This window comes from Desmodus rotundus, unplaced genomic scaffold (genome assembly GCF_022682495.2).
Source record: "Desmodus rotundus isolate HL8 unplaced genomic scaffold, HLdesRot8A.1 manual_scaffold_63, whole genome shotgun sequence".
Classification (NCBI taxonomy): Eukaryota; Metazoa; Chordata; class Mammalia; order Chiroptera; family Phyllostomidae; genus Desmodus; species Desmodus rotundus.
Window position 1 is genome coordinate 376,247 of NW_026527674.1, and position 12,727 is coordinate 388,973.

General features: G+C 49.6%; 1 pseudogene; it reads right to left on the reverse strand.

Annotated features, from left to right (window-relative positions):
• Positions 1-4,248: 4,248 nt before the first annotated feature.
• On the reverse strand, positions 4,249-8,431 carry LOC139440641 (alpha-1,4-N-acetylglucosaminyltransferase pseudogene; annotated as a pseudogene).
• Between the last annotated feature and the right edge of the window lie 4,296 nt (positions 8,432-12,727).

Genomic DNA, 12,727 nt, shown 5'->3' on the forward strand with positions numbered 1-12,727 from the left:
AAGAGGGGACCCAGCAGATGTTTCTGTCTCATTTCTCCCCCCACCCGACCTCCACCTCCTGCAGCTCTGAGGCCCACAAGGGCTGACGCCTTGTCTTATTCACATCTGTTGGACTCCAGCCCCTGCAATATTACCTGCAGCCCAGATGGCTATTAAACTAAAACAAAGTTGTCAAAATCTTAGACTATCTGCCTCAAAATTCTATATTCTTGGGGTCTTGCTGAAGTGAGGCTATGGACCAGCATGAATTAGGAGAAAGGATAAGAATGGAGTTTGGAATCCTTAATTTGGGCTCTTCAGAGTCAAAGGCTATTCACACTTCGTAAAGTGATTGATTTGTTGACCATCTGTGTCCATAGCTTAATCCTACTGACCACTAATGAAAGCTCAGGAGGCCTTGTGGGTGGGCTGAGGCTCACCAGCGAGAAGCCCCAAAGCCCACACTCACTGTCAAGATGTGAGTACAGTGTTGTCGCTTGCCTCCCGAGCAGCCCTAAATCCCTCACGTTGACACTCTGAGTGCAATCTCTAAAACTGATGGTGGCAGCCCCGATGCCCAGTTATGCAGGATTCTAAATTAGTGGTCCTAGTTCATGAGGTTTTACTAACCCCAAACGTCTCCCTCTTGTCTTCCACTGAAATCCCTACAGTGCAATTCTCAGTTGTCCTGAGGCCCTGACATCAGTGGGTGAGGAAAACTGTGGGGATTGAGGATTATGATGATGATAGCAGCCACCCTTTGCCCCGCACTTATCTATGTGCCAGGCACTGTGCCAGCCTTTCAGACTACTCTTTCTAGCCATCCTACAGCCCTGTATGTAGCTGTGATTTGCCTCAACAGATAAACATAAACACTGAGGCTCAAAACGCTGTGGGATCTCCCCGAAATCGCTCAGCTACTGAGTAATAAACCCAACCTTCAAGTTCTGTTTGACTCTGAAGCTTTGGGAATATGGCAAATGACCTCCCGATGATGTTGGTGATGATACATAAATTATTTCTCACGATGGCAATTACAGTACCTGAGGTTTCTTCACTGACAGCAAGCACTGAAAGGTTAAGGCAAATCTCAATACAGTAAGTGCTGGAGACCTTCAAGTCTCCATGGATCTCCACAGACTCAACTTCACAGCTGAGTCCAGCCCACAAAGTCAAATGAGAATGTTTCTGGTTACCTGGAAACCACATTCCTTGAGGCGCAAGTGTTGGAACTCCTAGTTTCTCCACATGGAATTAGCAGTGCACTGCTTCTCCCACATCTGGGAACAGGAACACAGGCAGAAATGACTGTCATTAGAAAATCTGAAGTTTGTTAACCATGTCTCGACGTTTTCATGGGTTCCAAGAAACATCCCAATCCCAGACCAATGTCATGAATTAATAGGACCCAAAAGAATGGGATTTATGCTAGCATTTCAAACCATCAGCCTTTTTCAAGAGATTGTTTCTACCTGGGGCAATCCACAGCCAAGGAAGGGAACCCTTGCTTTGCATATTCCCAGTGAAGGGTGTTCACCACCGCAGGAGGCAGCAATCCCACTGGGAAACAATTCCTAGGGGCTTTGTAGTTCTTCTCAAACCTGCCCACCAACTTCTACAAAGCTGGGCATACAGGTGATTTTTTAATGAAGATATGGCTGCTTTTTAAATATAAATTATTAGTGCCGTGAGGGTGTCTGCAACAGGTGATGTTTAGCCTCTTGCCACCCGAGGCACAGATCACTGGAACTGCACAGATGCTTCCCACCTGGGGCCTATCTCCTGGCGGTTTTCCTGTGCTACCTGGCTAACTTACGGGTTCCCGGAGCCAAGAGAGTGGGCAGAGTTGCCACAGTACTGGCTCCCCAGCTCAGCTGGTCCCCACCTCTGGGCTCACTCAACTGTGCTCACCTACTCAGCAACACCCAATAGCCTCCAACCACTCAGGGCACTGCCAGGAATCACATGGCTGCTCTGTGTGGGGATGCTTCCCCAGCCTGGGAAGCTTGTGCTCTCGAGGGTGTGAAAGATCCCTATGCCGCCTCCTTGCGACCAGTGGGACAGAGAGAAGAGAACTTCTCCCCAACTGTAGCTTGAGGCCTGGGGTGTCCCAGGAATGCCACCTGCTCCCTGCCTGGGCAGGTGCCCCACCAACTATGAGGAGAAGTGGAGCCTCTCCCCTCATTCCTCTTGGATGAGATATTCTTAGATCTGATAGGAGGGCAAAGGAGGGAATGCCACGTTTAATCCCTTAGGAAAATCCAGGATCCATGTGAATGGCACAAAGCAGGGGCACCTGTAGACCCTTGGGCAGACAGCCCAGGCCACCAGACCTAAACCAAAGGGACCTTCCTGAGTTTTCATCTGGCCCCACTCTAGTCCTTTGGGCGAGTCCCAGGCTTGATCAGATGTCAGCTATCCTCCTCCCCAAACCTGCTGGCCTATCCTGTGCATCTAGCTGTGAAGCCCAGGACCAAAGTGCTCTGTCTCTCCAATATTAGTCCATAATCCTGTCCTACAGCCAGCCGGCTTAACTGAGACTCCCATTTCTGGGAATTTCTTTAAGGCTTTTCTCTCACCTGAGCAGCAGCCTGCCAAGCTCTGTATCTTGGGGCATAAAGTAAAATCCTATAGGAACACGTGTTGGGAAGGGTGCAGAGACATTGGAAGCCTGTGCATTGCCGATGGGTGTGAAAATGGTACAGGTGCTGTGGAAAAGAGAACGGCGACTCCTCAAAAAATTAAACAGAGAATTGGCACAGGGTCCAGCAGGTCCCTTTCTGGCTGTGTATTGAAGAGCATTGAAAGCAGAAACTGGTATTGGCACATACAAGTGTATACAGCATTATTCACAATAGCCAAAGGTGAAAGCAACCCGTGTCCATCGACCTACAAATGGATTAAAAAATGTGGTACATACATACAAAAGAATATTATTTAGTTTTAAAAAGGAATGGAATTCTGATGCATGTTACATGAACCTTGAAAACATTATGCTAAGGGAAGTGAGCCAGGATCCAAAGGGCAAATATAACCTGATTTCACTACACATCATACCTGAAATAGTGAAGTCCACAGAGATATTCGGGAATCTACAATAGTGGTTACGAGGGCTGAGAGGGGGTGGGCAGGGAGTGGGGCGTTAGTGTTTAATGGCAGAGAATTTCACTTGGGATGATTGAAAAGTTCTAGGGGTGGATAGTGCTATTGTTTGTACAATAATGTGAATGTGCTTAATGCCACTGGATACACACTTTAAAATGGTTAAAATGGCAACCGTTATGGTATGTACATTTTTATCACAATTTTTAAAATGTTTATTTAAAAATGTGCTGGCACAGTGACCAGGACCAAGTAGGAAGGCCTATGAGAGCCTGCCTTGATGGGGCATCTTGTGCCTCCTCCTCTCCAGGTCAGGGTGTACTTTTCTCCCCAGGAACTCCTCCTGATCACTGCAGGGGAGGGAAGAGCCTGGATCTCTGGAGTCAAAGATTCATTTACATTCCATATTCCCAAGCTGTGTAACCCTGGGAAAGTCATTTAACCTCCCTGCAAAGTGGGTAAAATGAACTCTACTGAGCAGGGTCATTATGAGAACTAACTCAGCTAAAGCATGTGTAGGCTCAGCCCTGGCTCTCGCAGTCAGGGAGTGTCCTCCAAGTTCAGACCAGTGTGAAATCTGAGGGGAGCCTTTGCTTCCCAGATCTCTTCCCAGCATATCCCTGAAGTGTTCAGAAAGTAGCTGTGAGGATGCCTGTTTGTGTTTGCCATTTCCACCAGCCTTTATCTGCCCATATGTAAGTGTGGTTCCCACTTTGCAGGGCCCCTGTGAGAAAGAGGACTTGACATGTGCCTCAGTCCTCCTTGTCAGTGAGACCAAAGAGAAAGACTAGCCTCAGCTGCCGCACACCTGGCACGTCCTACGCTCGAGCGTTCTGGAATGCTGCTGTGTGCCAGGCTTGTTCCATGTCCCAAGGAGACCAAGAGGTGATAGAGGACTAGGTCACGTTGCCCTGGGATGCTGTCACCATCTGCAGTGCCGCCTCTACCATAGCGCACACACATGATTTGGTGGCGCCAGGGTCAGTGCCTGACACAGAATGAGGCCAAAAGTCTTTGGGACTTGTCTATGTCAGACAGGGGAAGCTCACCCTAACTGACGTGTGGGTAAGGTCCCACACCCCTGGGGACAGTGGCCATCAAGGGAAAGTGTTGCTCTCCAGGCAGTGTGTAGTTTCCTGATGTAGCAGCAACAAACCAGCATTGGCTCTATTTGTTCCCTGGACCCAAGTCCCTAGTCACCAAGCTTGCTGGGCCTTGAATAAGATCCCTGTAGGTCTGGGACAGTGCTTGTGGTAGAGATTCTCCACCAGCGTGTTGGTGCCTCTAACCATGCCTCCCCCTTCCTGGTTCATGTAGTTCCACAGATGCAGGGCTTAGGAGTGGTTGAAGCTGGGGTCTGTGTCCCAGACTTCATAGTACGGCCTCTACTCTGGACAGGAGAAAGGGTGAACTCTCTGTGGGTGGAGAAAGGACAAGTTTGAACACCTGAGGTTACTAACCCCCTGGAAGTCTTCAAGTTTGCACCACAGTCTCAACATCCTCATCATCAACTCAGGTCCCTGCGTGCCCCAAATGTGTGAGTTGTAGTGTTCAACAAAGTTGTCCATGCACTCTCACGCTGAGGTGTGGCAGGGGCGGAATCCAGACATGCCATCACTAGTGTACCGAGAAGCCTGTGCAGCCAAAAAGTTCTTCTCAGTGTTGGGCCTGATGGAAATGACATCAGTTTTCCTGTAGATGCCCCTGCACTTCCAGATGACTGTAAGACAGAAGGCATCTGAGGTGACGTGCAGCCAGTTTCTTTGTGCACTGGTGTTGATCTTCAGGAGCAGGTGGGCATCAGCCCTCAGCAGCAGGGAAGTGGTCTGAGGTCACAGCAGGAGGCCAGGGCCTGGGAGCTGGGGAGGGCCCAGCAAGCCAGCTTCCCAAAACTCTAGTGGCCATAAGTCCAATTTTGAGAGTTTACTAAACTTGCCTCTTCCATCCCATAAAGGTGACTTTCAGTAAATAGTTGCAGCAATCAGTATGCATGGGAAGACTTCAGTGGCATTTAGGATTTCGTGCAATCGTTTTATAAAAAAATGAAAGCAGTGGAAGGGGCAAACTCAGTTGCCCAATCAGGGCAGCATACGTGGTGGTCACCAGCAGCTGATGACACATTGGGCCATCCCTAACAGCTGTTCCCCACAGAACCAGCTGAGACCACACAGAATAGCAGGCACATGTGTCAGGAGCATGTGTTCCTGATTGAGTCTTTCCTGGGAGTCAGCTGAGCAGCCCAGCACCAAGGAAGAGACAAGAATCACACACAGTAACTATGCTATTCACTCAAAGTAGAACATAAATATATATTAATATCATGTTCGAACTCTTAACTATCTAAGGGAAATATAATACAAAACAATCATTGGAAATGATAATCCCAAGTTTCATAGTCTCGGTATAAGCGTCCAGGAGGCAGCATGGTGGCAAGGAAGCGGTCAGCTTCTTGTAAAGCAGATTTCTGGAGCCAGGTTGGCAGCAGGGTAGAGTGGTGAGACCAGTGGCAGTTTATTCATCCTGCTGTCCACAATGGGCACTGCCCCAGGTCCCTCCTCACCCTCACCACTGACAGTGGTCCACCCTGTCCCGGCCCAGGGCAACACTAGTGGCCATTTGTTAGGAACCCTGTGCTGGCAACTGCAGTGAAATCCCAGTCTGGTGAGCACCTCCTCCTCGCAGGTCCCGCTCTGAGACTTCTGGGCTCTTCAGAAGAAAAGGCAGGAAGACTGGCATCTAAAGTCACATGGGGGAAGAGAGACACTGATTTATTCCATACCTGTCTCCTTTCACGAGACACATACACTCGTACACTCAGCCTTGCCCCTTAGTCTAGAAAATGTCTCCAAATGACAGTGCCTAGGGACAAGTGTGACCTCCACCCAAGGAAGCCCCAGGGGAATGAGGCAGAGAGGGTGGGAGTCTCCCTTTTTTAGACATGAATACTGAGGTAGACTGAATGCTGGCCATGCAAAGGGACATGAGGTCCGGGTCCTGGAACCTACAACTGTTACCTCTGGAAAAGGGTCTTTGCATATATAATAAATTGAGGATGTGATGGGGACTTAGAGGGGGCTCCCATTCATCTTTCCTAGCTGCCTGTCCCCTCTGTCCTCTGTGCTCCCACCACCCTGTGCTTGGCTCCGTCACATCACTGAGTCCTGTATACCAATGAAGATGGCGTGACCTGGTGCAGACCAGCCTCAACAAACACTGTGTGAAACGAATGAGTGAACGAATGAACGTTTGAGGCAGAGCAGTAGGAACTGAAATGGAAGTGTGAAAGGCAAGTTAGCAGGCAGGACAAATACCCTTCCTCTGATTTCTGGGCAAGATCAACAACTGTCCTTTCCTTAGACATTTTAAGACAACAAGTTTAAACTGGACAGACTTCCCCATATTATGGACACAATTTAGCATATTCTCATACCAAGTGTTCTGTTGTCTCTTTGACATTTTGCATAATGTGAAACTTCCTTTAAACATAAAATACCCACTTCATACTTGTCCAAGAAATAATTTCCATGAGTTCATGGATGGCTGTTAGTAATATTTTCCTAATGCACATGAACAGAAAAAAAAGTATTAAATTATAAAATTATTCATCCATGTACCAATCAAAATTATCTTTCCTATTCCTATGATACATAGGGCATACTCTGGAAAACCCCTTTGCATGAAGGGCTGTGGGTGGGCCTGCCTGGACACAGGGAGACAACAGACGTGACCTCCCTCTGGCCACATGCATCCATGGCTGAGTGGATGGGGTAAAAGGAGTTGGGGTACAACCCTGTATGGGCGGACACAGACTGACTGGAAGCCCCTCCACCCCACTCCAAGATCCAATTATAGCAGGCCCGTGGATCTGGGAATCCTCTGGAACTGGGGAGGCCCCAGAACCCAGCAACACAACTACCCTCGTTCCCAAAGTTCCCTAAGGGTGGACAATGGAGGTTACTTGCCCATGTCCTTTAACCCTCCACAAGAACCACCTGCCTTCCCTTGTCATGACATGCCAGGGCAAAGCAGCAGCAATGACCTCAGACAGGGAAAAGTCTGAGCTCCACAGGAGGCTTTGTCCAGAGGCAGGACTGGCCCAGCCTTTTGCCCTCCTGCTGCTTCAAAACAGTGTTCATTGAGTTTTACCTCTGCCTGGAGCAGCAGCTCCCGGGGCTGTGGGTCTTGTGCCAGCACTGCCTGGCCTGCTTTCTAGAGCCTGAAAACTAACAAGCAGCTCTCTCTACATTAGCAAAGTTCACCTTGTGGTCAAAGCAGGTAAAGCAAAGCAGAGCTAAGCTGCCCAGCAAAGAGCCAATCCTAGGAGAAGAGTTTGGGCAGGCCACCTGCTGGAACTCTGGCTGCCCTCTGCTTCCTTGAAGGACCCTGGTGTTCACCCCTGCACTCTCCATCCACCCCAGACTCTGTTTGCCCCACAGAGGCTTTCAGACTCAGTCACCTGTGAGGACCCTACCACTGTGTCACCCCTTAGAACCACCCCCCACACATGCAAACAACCCAGGGCCTTCCCAGATCAGTGCCCCAAGCAAGCCCTCTCACCAGCTTACCTAAAGCCTTGCTGCACCATTCAGAAAACTTCCCCTCCTTCTCGCCCCTGTGCTTCACGAAGTGTCTGAAAGTCCTTGAGGGGACACCCTTTGCATCCGAGAGAGACAACAGTTCCCCTTAGGGGACAGGGGAGCCCCTCCTTCTTGCTCCCCTAAGCCTTTAAACCTGCTGCTGCCCCAAGAGCCCTTGGGACCAGTACCTGGCAGTCTGGAAGAGCAAGACAAGAGTGGCTGAGAAGGGCAGGCAGCAGCTTCACAGGCTGCCAAAAGGGTGCTGCTTGAGGGTCTGGGTGCCTCAGCAGAACACATAGAGCAAGATGGTACAAAGGGGCTGCACACAATTCCACCCACATCACAGTGTACGAGGCTCAGAGCATGCCTTTCCACAAGCTGACTGAGTCCTCGGCTGGGAGCTCAAGGCTTGCTCCTCTTTGTACTTGAGGCACTATCCTTATGATGGACGAGTCGTTCTGTGCAGCTACCAATGTTTGAAACCTACTGCCCAAAACAAATGCCAGGTACCCTTCTAAGACCTCCTGGAAGTTGCTTGGACCTTTGACATGTACCCAGAGCCCATTGGGTCTTATTAGGCAACTAAATCCAGGATGTGGATTCTTTCAAGGTTAGAAAGAAACGGTTCCTTTTTTTTTATTCTTTTAGAAGTACAACTTTTTCATTGTTGACACCATTACAGATGTACCCCATTCCGTCCCTGCCCCCGCCACTGCCCACCTCACCCAGCCCCAGACTTCTCTGTCCTTCACCACATTGCTGTCTGTGTCCATGAGCTAGGCATGTATGTGTATGTAATGTTTTTCTCATCTCTTCTAGTTCACAAAAGAAATGTCTCAAACAGGCCTGAACATAGGGAGAAAGTTAGATTAAGCAGGAGTTGGAAACAAAGGGGACAGTGTCATTGCTGAAGTAACCTAGGTGTCCATCTCTCTTCTAATCTGAATCTACACCGATAGTCTTTTCAATAACATCATGTCCATCTTTGTTAATAAGACGGGGGGATTTTATTTAACAGTATTAGGAGATTTTATCAATGACTTTAATGATAATATGCATGCTCTGGTTAAAAAGGAGCATGAGGACGCAACAGCATTGAAGCCTAGTCTGTACTTCACAGGCTTTCAGTTCCTGGATTACCAACAGCTACCTGCTCAGTGTGTGTGTCCTCTGTGCACCTGTGATGGACACTTAACTCAAGGGACCAATGCAGAGGCCAGACTGAGCCAATGAAATTCCCTCGGTCAGGAGTAGAGATCCAGTAGAAAGTAACCAATGAGGAGACTGTATGGAGAAGTCAGCACACAGGGTGGCATCTGAAGCAACCATTGGAAGAAACAGAGGAAGAGACTCCCCTGCCACCAGGATGTGAGGGGAGAAGCTGCGTGGATTTTTACTGTTAGAGACCAATGGTGCCCCCATTGCAACAAATAAGATGAAGAAGCCTTCAATTTAAGAACCACAGCACCTTCGTCAGTTTGACAGCGCCCTGTGTCCCAACGGTGGCCGTGACACTTACTCTTTTTCTGCCTGTGCTTTCCTGTCTCTCTTGCAGGTCATTCCCCAGGGTTTCGCCCACCAACTTCAGCAAGCTGATGTTCTGTCACTGAGCTTCCAGCACCTTCTGCCGTTCATCTTGCAAATCTGTTGACTCTGTAGCAGGAGCCAATCACCAAGGTCAGCCTCGGGTGCCTGAAACCTCCATCCCCAAAGCCCCACCTCACCCACCTGGCCCTCCCTTCCCCAGGGATCCTGGGTTTTGGCTCATGCCCTCAGGGCCACTGACCCAGTCCGCGTGTCCATCCTGGGTCAGAAGCTGGGGTGTTTATGTTCCTTGGCTCCTCTGCCCAGACCCCCTAGCCACATTCAGGTCTCTCATTCCCTTCCAGCCTGGACCTCTAAGATCTGGGCTCAGTCCTGCACTCAGGACAACTTGAGGATGCAGGCTTTTGCCTCACACTTGAGTGTTGGCAGCAGCTCGTTCCCTGACTCCATTCTGATACCAGATTCCAGGCCCTGTTGGCTGCCAGCACAGCCACAGCCAGCTCCTCCTGATACCCTGAACCCACTGCATCAAATTTTATCTCTTTACGTGGATAACATGGTGTACAGGATACACAGGTTCCTGCTCTCTTTACGTTTATTGTCTAGGTCAGATGCTCTCCCTCCAATTCAGATGTGGTAAACATCCAAATCCAAAGAGGTTCAAAGGCACATGCATTTCCTGCCCCCACCTCCCTCCAGAGATGCTGATTCCATAAGTCTGGGGAAGGGCTCTAGAATCTGTATTTTATGTTGCCCAGATGATTCTGGTGGAGGTGAGCCATAGACCACAGCTGAAGAAATACCCACCCACAGGGTAACCAAACTAGCAATTACAATGAAATGGGGCAACTGCTATGCAGGGGCCATCTAGGCTGACTCTGCGAATCCTCCCTGAGTGCTCTTTTTGCCCAGTGTGGGGGCCACTGCAGTTAGAACTGGACCAGCCCTTGGATTCACTCAGAGGACATTCACTGACAAGCCACATGAGTGTGAACAGGCCAGTGCTGGGTGCTGGTGCCACACAAGAAGACCCTCAAACATTCACATTGAAGATGGTAATCAACCCTGGCTGTATGTCTGAACCACCTGGGCCCCATGCCAAGCTAGTTCCTTCAGAATCTCTGGGGAGGGCCCCTGCCCTTCATATTTATATTTAAAACTCCCTGGATCTTCTAAGAAACAAGCAGGCCTGAGAACCCACGGCTCAAGAGCAGTGGTTTACAAAGTGTGAGCCACAGCACTGGCCCCAGCTGCTAAGTTACGGGAAATACAGATTCTCAGAGCCCACCCCAACCCTACTACGTACAGAGTTTGGAGTGGGGATCCCTGTAGCCTGGGAGTAAGGGGACCCCCTTCTTACTCTACAGTCCTGGCTTTCATGGCTCTAGTTCCCTTCACCCCATCAGCAAATCCGTTTCAGTGTTGGTCACCAGGGAAGGAAATGAGGTCTCACCTTGATTGGAAGAATGCATTTCCATGTTCATAGCCTTCAGACCCATAGTGCCCCCTGCGGAGAAGGAAGATTAAGTGGCTCTAGTGAATTGGACCCCACCCCAGGCTGAGAGAATGTGTGGGACCGCATGCCAGAGCCAGTCAGGACAAGTAAGGCCACTGGTCATTTCTCCACCAGAGAGGGGCAGGCAGGAGCAGTGGTCACAAACAAAGAAAATGAAGGCAGAAGGTACAGACTAGACAGGCCAGCACTGCCCCTCACTGGCTGGCTAGGCCTCCAAACTGTCTAATTCTCAGTGTCTTCTTCTAGATCATGAAGATATCTATGCCCACCCCACATTAAACCGTGGGGACAGGATAGTGAGACAATGAATCTTAAGTGCTGACAAAGCACATAGTGCTCACCCGAGCCCCAACCCTGGGAAGTTCAGAACCTCAGGAATAGTGCCTCTCTGAGCTGGTTGCAAGGCTGGGAAGGAAATGTCTAGCCTCAAGGCGGGGCATTGGAGGAGACATTTGGGTGTTCAGGAAAAGGCAGATAGGAATGGGGAGGCAGGGTGGATGGAGTACAAGGGTCCAGTTTCAAAGCGGAGGCCAAGGTCTCCAAGTGAGAGCAGTGCCCTGTACGTTACTGCCTGCTTTAGATGCCAGCACCTACAGTGCATTCCACACTCACACACTCACATGCACAGACACCAGAACACCAGAGTACCCAAGAGAGGTGAGTGATACTCCAAACAGGCCACATTCACATAGATCTGGGGTAAAGTTGCTATTCACCAGGAACCAAGTAAGTGTCGATGGCCTAAACCACAGGCAAGGTGAATTAGAAGGAGCCGGTTCATGGAACCTACCCATGAAACACTGCCCCCAGGAATCTTCCCCTACCCCATGTCTCCATCCCTCTACAGGGACGAGAAGGTCAGCCAAGAAACCCAGTCACTGCAAGGAACGCCCTCAGCACAAATGCCTGGCTGGAGCCCTGTCTGTCCCAAAGCAAATGTCTTCTCAGCATCCTTTGCCCAGCTGGAGAGCTTGGCACCACATGCCCTCAGCCTCATCCTAGAGACTGACTGGTGAGGGACAGGAAAGAGAAAAGGCCAAGACAGCAGCCGAGACTGGGAGAAGCCACCCCATGCAGACTTACCCTTCACCTTCCTGCGTGACGAATCTGAGTATTCAAAGATACAGAACACAGCAGGTTACAAGCAGCAGGGAGCTCTCCTGTGAGCAGTGGTTCTGTGTAGCACCATGAAAAACGGACAGCCTCTTTCTCCATACCACCTATTGGAAACTGGATGGAGCTCAGAGTTCACCAGCCCAAACCCCAACACATCACATGCCGTCCGTATGTGAGATGGATGGCACCAAGGTTGAATGGCAGTAACCAGAATGGCACCGTGCTTTGTGTTCCCCTGGTGGGAGGCAGGAATGCCTTCTCTTCAGAAAGGGAGAGTGGTTGGAAGGTCAGAAGCCCATGACAGCAGAGTGGGATAGTCAGTACTGGTGCCACACTGGGTGGAAATCACACCAGGCAAGTTAGGTGCACCTCCTGCAATGTGGGCCCTTTGTACTTTGCTTTCTTATACTTTACTATTACAAACACCACTACAATGGCAACCTGGACACGAGCACTGAGTCTGAGATGTGGCTCCCTAGGAGGAAGGAGGCATGATGTGGACAGTCTTGAAACTGTCTGCTCACAAGCCCTTTCCAGAAAGTGCTTTTTATTCCTCCTTTGTCACAGTGAAATACAAAGGTGGTATATTGTAACCTACCCCACCATTCTTTTGACATTGTTTCGGTAAATGCTGACTCTGACTAATCTGTAGCTTGTAGATAAACATGTGCATGCAAAATTCCTAGGAATTAGTTTCAGAAGATACAGAGTCTGACCTTCAAACATCCAGCTCCTGAGTTGCTGACATTCATCAATGGGGCAGGATGACACGAGGCCCCATTTGTAACGGAAATATTTACTAAGAAGAGTTCTGGGTAACATAAGGAAGAATCCTCTGGACTGAGACCTGAGCAGCCACAGCACTGAGGATCTTACTGTTTTGGGGGTGACA